Source organism: Zea mays, chromosome 7 (genome assembly GCF_902167145.1).
Source record: "Zea mays cultivar B73 chromosome 7, Zm-B73-REFERENCE-NAM-5.0, whole genome shotgun sequence".
NCBI lineage: Eukaryota > Viridiplantae > Streptophyta > Magnoliopsida > Poales > Poaceae > Zea > Zea mays.
The window spans coordinates 82527634-82535043 of record NC_050102.1 but is presented as its reverse complement, the minus strand read 5'-3'; the positions used below and the strand labels follow the sequence as shown (position 1 = coordinate 82535043).

The following is a 7410-nucleotide window of genomic DNA, read 5'->3' as shown; positions in this document are numbered from 1 at the left end:
GTCCGGGGTTACCAGGGAAGTTCTCCTAATCGATTCGGCTAATAATGAAGCCGATGCAGGAGATTGGAGGACGCCCATAACTAATTATTTACGAAATCCCAACGTCCGAATTTTTTGTTTTTGAGTCCTTTTTGTGTTAAAAATTTCCAATTAGACCCCCAGAAAACTTAAATGCAATTTTGGACCCATTTCTCGGCGACATGAGCTATGGCGCCGAGTTTACACATCTCGGCGCCATAGATCTTGGCGCCGAGCTACCTGCCGCGCTGTCGTCCACGAGCTGACGCGGCGTCGACGTGGCACTGAGCTCGGCGCCAAGATCTATGGCGCCGAGCTCGAATATATAACCACAAAGCTTGTCTAGCTCAGTTGGTAGAGCACAAGGCTCTTAACCTTAAGGTCGTGGGTTCGAGCCCCACCGTGAACATATTTTTTTGTCTTTGTCACTGATTTGTTTTTTTATTGTTCAGATTTTTTCGTTTATGCCGCTGGTTTGTCCGTGCGTTCAATATTTTTTGTCTTTGTCACTGATTTAAACAAGCATGCACGCACTGCTGTTCTATTTAACTTGGACAAATGTTTCTAAAAAAACTCGAGCACCTGCTTCCTAGTGCTTTTTTTTCCCTATGTGATATAAATCACACTCTCAATTAGCACTAATTGTGGGTTTTATATTCTTAATAAACTGCTCTGCTCCATCAAAATAAGTGATGTTCTCGTTTTTCGATGAATCAAAATGTTTTTTTAACTTTGACTAAATATGTAAAAAAACATTAATATTTACAATACATAATTAATACTATTAGATATATATTTGAATTTGTTTTCACAATAAACTTACACAACAAAAACTTATTTTCAGTGAGATGGCGGGAGTAGACTAGTTATGGATAAGTCTAACTAATCTAACAAATTATCATTTTTCTTTCTGACAGACAAGGCACATTTGTCTTAAACTTTTTGAGCGAGACAGATGCGGTGTGGAAAAGAGGCTTTTGCTAGTGACGTGAGTCCGTGACGATGTGTGTTCTTGCGTCATGTATGAATGATTTTTTTGCGAGAAAGGAGATTTGATCGGTGGCGTATAGATGACAGCATACGAATTAGTCTCGGTGACCGCCAAGACAGCAGCGGCGCAGCGGGCGGAAGGTTAATAGGCGACGACACGCACCTGTTTGTGCTCTCGTCACAGTGGTGCCGCGTTGCGTGTCTCTGGTGGGGTTTGGTATTGCCGGTTACAGGCATCATGACAACATATACCTGTTGATTGGTTTCGGGCTAAGTACACCATACTATCTAAGGTTATTCATTCGAATTAAAAACTAATCTTAAATATAAAAATTACGTAAATTGTGGCAAGTTCCGCAGTGAACCAAAAAAGCCTAATATACATGTTTTCTTTTTTATAGTTCCATGTCGTTTTCACGAGGTTTAAGTTAATCTTGTAAAACTGTAGATATAAATAATTGTTTTGTTATTTATTTTTGAAACATAATAGTAGTACCGATTTGTTTAAAAAATACATTTACATAAATATACATTTACATAAAAAATAAATCAGTGACAAAGACAAAAAAATATTGAACGCACGGACAAATCAGTGGCATAAACAAAAAAATCTGGACAATAAAAAACAAATCAGTGACAAAGACAAAAAAAATATGTTCACGGTGGGGCTCGAACCCACAACCTTAAGGTTAAGAGTCTTGCGCTCTGTCAACTGAGCTAGACAAGTTTTGTGGTTATATATTCGAGCTCGGCGCCATAGATCTTGGCGCCGAGCTCGGTGCCACGTCGACGCCGCGTCAGCTCGTAGACGACAGCGCGACAGGTAGCTCGGCGCCAAGATCTATGGCGCCGAGATGTGTAAACTCGGCGCCATAGCTCATGGCGCCGAGAAATGGGTCCAAAATTGCATTTAAGTTTTCTGGGGGTCTAATTGAAATTTTTGACACAAAAAGGACTCAAAAACAAAAAATTCGGTCCCAACGTTAGGACAGATAAGAACATTCGGCGTACAACTTTCAAGTATGTTTTGATGAGTGATGAACTCTACCGCCGAACAGTCAACGACGTCCTGCTTAAGTGCTTGGGCCCAGATGATGCTATATTAGCCATGGCCGAAGTACATGAAGGAATTTGTGGTACCCATCAATCGGCTCCAAAGATGAAGTGGCTGTTGCGAAGGTCTGGTTTTTATTGGCCTAATATGATAGCTGATTGTTTCAAGTACTACAAGGGTTGCCAAGTGTGTCAAAAATTCGGCGACCTACAGTTGGTCCCTGCAGCCGGATTACATCCTATCATCAAGCCTTGGCCTTTCAGAGGATGGGGATTAGACTTTATTGGGGAAATTCATCCTTCATCATCAAAGGGGCATCGGTTCATGTTAGTTGCCACTGATTATTTCACCAAATGGACTGAAGCCGTTGCTCTGAAGAACATGACGCACAAGGAGGTAATTGAGTTCGTAACTGAACATATTATTCATAGATTCGGCATTCCCCAGACCTTGACTACGGATCAAGGGACTTCTTTTATGTCAAAGGAGGTACGTGAGTTTGCTGAATTATATAGAATTAAATTGCTTAATTCATCTCCATATTATGCTCAGGCCAATGGACAGGCCGAGTCTAGTAATAGGACATTGATTAACTTAATAAAAAAGAAGATATTAGATAATCCTAAGCATTGGCATAAGATTTTGTCCGAAGCTTTATGGGCTCACAGGATATCTAAACATAGTGCTACTAAAGTGTCTCCTTTTGAGCTTGTCTATGGGCAGGAAGCGGTGTTGCCTGTGGAAATAAGTTTGAATGCTATCAGGTTCGCCAGACAAAATGATCTAACCATCACTGATTATTACAATTCAATGATGGATAATATTGATGAGGTGACCGACAAGAGGGTGATAGCTTTGGGAGCAATAGAAAAGGACAAAATCATGGTAGCCAGGGCCTACAACAAGAAGGTCAAAGCAAAGTCATTTCAAGTAGGGGACCTGGTGTGGAAGACCATCCTGCCTCTAAGGAATAAAGACCGGAAGTTTGGAAAATGGTCGCCAAGCTGGGAAGGTCCTTATAAAGTAAAATAGGTAATATCTGGTAACGCCTATTTACTACAAACATTGCAAGGCAAGGATTTACCCAAAGCTTTGAATGGGCGTTTCCTCAAGCAGTACCATCCTAGTATGTGGCAAGATGCTTAAGAAAACCGATGTGATCACATTGGATTAAGGTGCTTTTGGTTTGCCTAGCTCCACCAAAAGGCAGGGGGGCATATGTTTGGCACCAAAATGAGCACGCGGACGGTCCGGCCCTAAGGCCGGACAGTCCGCGGTCCGGACAGTCCGCGCTTGTGGGCCGGACGGTCTGCACATGCGTAGAGTAGATTAGGGTTCCGAGTTTTAAGCTATGTTTGTTAGCTAGATTCGCGGAATTAGCTCGGAATCAAGTCGTGTAAAGGGTCTAGCCCCCCTCCCCTATAAAAAGAGAGGTCTACGGCCGATTTGTAAGCACCATCAATCGAATCAAACACTTCTATTTCGCATTTTATCCTAGGAGTAGTTCTAGTCTAGTTTAGGTTTAGCATCTCGATCTCCAATTTCTCGCTTCTCTTCGACTCTATGCCGATTAGAAGAGTCTAGGTCGGCCTGCCGAGCCTAGTCATCACCTAGGATCTCTCCTCCCCGACGGGGTCCCTCCTGGGAGCGAGATCCAGGCCGCCGCCGGCGACTTCCGCCGCCTCTGCGTACGCGCGGACCGTCCGGCCCCCAGGGCGCGGACCGTCCGGCTGTCAGGCAGAGGACTCAGCCCCTGCGCCAGGTCGCGGACCGTCCGGCCCTAGGCCGCGGACCGTCCGCGCCTGACCAGAGAGCACTGCCACGGTTCTTGTTGAGTGTTTGACGCTCCGAAAAGGCGTCAACACTAATCATCAAAACATCCATGGCACCAAGCGTAAGCTCTAAAACACAATTTACTAGGTTAGAATGAACCTGGAGATTTAGCTATCGTGCATGTGCTCATGTTTTTGGTCCATGCATTTGTTTGTATGGGAGTGATGTCCTCATCAGATACAACTTGGGTTCTATGATAAAAGTTGGCTTCTACAAATAATAAATACCTAATGAACTAAAAACAATTTTTTGAACCTAACCCCACATACAGCTAGTCCACTTCCGCTAAACGGGACATTTGCTGAGTACGTTGATGTGTACTCACCCTTGCTTAAGCACAAAACGCCAGGTTGTCCACATTGCAACCACTGCTCAGGAGAAGATGACAACAACGCGGAGGACTTTCAGGAGTCACAGGACTTCGAGGAGTTCTAGACTAGATTAGTGGCAACCCTCAGTCAGTTGCATGTGAAGAACTTATCTTTACTATGTTTCGCTTTAGCATTTTGATTACTCGTTAAGTTGATGACTATGGGGATGTCTCTGACATTGTGATGTAATAAATTAATACTTTTTTATATTATTATTCGAGCACTGTGCAATGATGTTCATTTATGTAATCGTTGTGTATGTGAATTTCTGATCCTGGCACGTACATGGTTCGCATTTGGTTTGCTTTCTGAAACTGGGTGTGACACTGCTCTGAGTGTTTGGGTCCACGTGTTTGTGCCCAACATGACTCACCCTAGTTGGGCCAGAATATTTGTAACACCTCTGGTGTTACGAGAACTAAAACTTTGGCATGACATCATATGCATTGGCATTACATTGTGTATGGAACACCTAGGATGCATCCACTAGGCTAAAATTTCAAAATAAAACATGTGATGTGATGTGATGCTTGTGTGATAATATGATCTAGTAAGAAGATTATTAACCCTAGGTTGGAGTGCCTCTCTCCAAGGACTATAAATGTTCAAGAAATATTAGCTTAGAGAGATTAAGTGCTTAATGTACCCAAGGACTAGAAATGTTTAAGATCACTGCTTAGTGTTCACCTCATAGGACACTCAAAACCCTAATCTAGAGCCCAAAACCCTAATTAGTGCCCTATAGGGTGATTTCAAATTCTATGCACTTTTTGTCAAAAGTGTATATATTAAAGTGGTAGAGTAACAAAAACTAAGCAACTTTTATATTTGGATATTTCCATGTAGTGTGGAGCAAATTGGAGAAAATAGCAAAGGTTCACAAGTGCTCAGGAATTGGAATTCTAAGAAAAAGTGACATTGAGCAAAGTTTGAACTCTTGTAGCTTTTAATCCATGAGTGGTCTGCTATAGGTCACCATAACCAAGTTGCAGGGCTACTATAGTAGTACAAATTTGTGTAAGGGACCTAGTCCTAAAACCATATGGAACCTGGTGCAAAACACATTCGAAGTGAGGCTAACAGATTCCTGAATTCCAGACTAGGAACAGTGACCTGAACACTGAAATTCAGTGTTGGATGCTTGGGTTGAAGTTCCTTTTGTGATCAATCTAGAAGGTTTAAGGCTGGGAGTTGTGTAGATAGATTAAATACCATAAGATGGTGATTAAATGTTCTTAAGCCAGGTGGGCTTGATCCTGTGCAAAATTAGAGGAAATGATGTTCAAAGTTGTGCTGTCAGACTAGTGAAGTCTGAATGTCGACCAGAGTGACTTACTCTAAATTTCTATTTGTTGGATCGACTTTGAGGTCTTATAGAGACTATCCTATGTGATTAGGAGCCATGTTGGTGTAAGCAAAGTTGGAGAGCCAGTATTCATGAACAAGTTTATTAGGAGGGCCTGGCTTGCTACCACATAAATCTAGGAAATAATGTTGCTCAAACTGCCTCTGTCAGAAGGGAAAAGCAGATGGTGACTGTAGGCCATAATTCAGAAAATTGAAATGGCACCAGTGTGATGTAGCTGATTTTTGGGCGCCATAACTTTGGATCTATAAAGTTTAGGTCCAAGAACCCTATAGTAGCTTTGAAGATCCTTGTTTGGTGAACAAGTTTTGTTAATAGAGATTAGTCCATCTTTAGCAAAAGCAGGGAGAAAAGGGGGGCTGAACAAGGAGGGTTCAGTCGAGCAATGTAGATCATAATGATCTGAAATATCTACAACAGATCTTTTCTCCTCGCCGTGTCTCACTTTTGGCTAAGGTCGAGATAAAGATGGGGTAAATAACAGGAGTGTTCAGAACTTTAGCCATCACTGAAATATCCAAAGTTGGACTGAACAATATCTACCTAGGGGAGCCTTATCTAACTGTCCTCTACCGTGGTGAGCTCCATCATTTCTACTGCCTTGCTGTGTTCATGAGTCGAGCGTGGATCCCTGGATCGAGCCACGCAATCATGCTCATGCAGTTGCCAACCCCTCAAGAGTATCCTTTGTTCTACATCCCTTGAATCTAGCCACTGCTTGAGTTTTTATCTATCCATATAAAGAGCAACCGAGGGGGTGGAAAGGATCATTGTCATCTCCAAGCCCAACCAAGATCACTGTGGATCATTGTGGTTCACATCTGTGCAGTGCTACCACCTTCACTTTCCCCAAATTACACTCAAGGTTTACCCAAGCTTCTTGCTTAGTGCTTTCGTGAGCCTGGTGACCATGTCGCCGACATAGCAACCTCACACGGTCAAGCGAGCACGGTATGGTTCATTGTCTCTGGTCTAGCGTTCTACTGTCCATGTTTGTTGGTGAAGCTCATCGAAGTGACCATTTGGGCATTACTGTTATAGCTAGATCGGAACCGAGCTCGGCGTCGCGGACAAACTCCGTGAACTGCCCCTATGTCGACCAACCAATTCCCGTCGGTCTTAAGCCGGTTCACGCAAGCATCATGTACTACATGACATATTGGTGCTCCTCGTTCCCTTCGTTTGAGCTCTACGAGGTTGTTGTCTTGGGAATGGGCGTCGCAGACTCGGAACCCCGTTGTGGGTATGAGTAGGTTTGTGTAGTGCTTACTAGCTAAATTCATGCCCTGAGATTGTTTGGTTTAGGTCAGGGTCACGTTTAGTAGGTGTTCAAAGGGGTGCTCAAGTTTTCCGCCGCCGTGGCCAGGGTTAAATTTCATCGGTGCCGCTGGCAGGGCTCGGGGACGAGATTTAGAAAGACGAAAGAAACATGGGGCAGATAGAAAAGCGTCAGAGAGACATAGAAACATGACCTCGACTCTTTTCCAATTATTTGAATGGCCAAGGACCTCAGCGTAAATCCGCCAGCGTGGGCGCGGACGCGCGCGGTTTCCGCGTGGGTTTGGGTCGGCTAGGCTGAATTCAGCCTGGTACTATTCATGTTTTTATTCTTTTCTATTTACTGCTAGCTTGGGAAACCCATAAAAATAGTAGAAAATGGATAAAATCATGAGACCAATTTTGTTAGACTCCTAAAATCAAGTAGTATTTAATAAAAATAATTCCAAACTTTGAATTATGTAGCATTTAAAGGTGCTTGAGTAAAGCCTTTTAGAATT

At 43.0% G+C, this 7410-nt stretch overlaps 1 non-coding gene across 1 annotated transcript; it reads left to right on the top strand.

Moving 5' to 3' along the window:
- The first annotated feature begins 354 nt into the window (after positions 1-354).
- TRNAK-CUU (transfer RNA lysine (anticodon CUU)) lies at positions 355-427 on the top strand. Its single transcript has one exon. It is a non-coding gene; the product is annotated as a tRNA-Lys (tRNA).
- Positions 428-7410: the final 6983 nt, after the last annotated feature.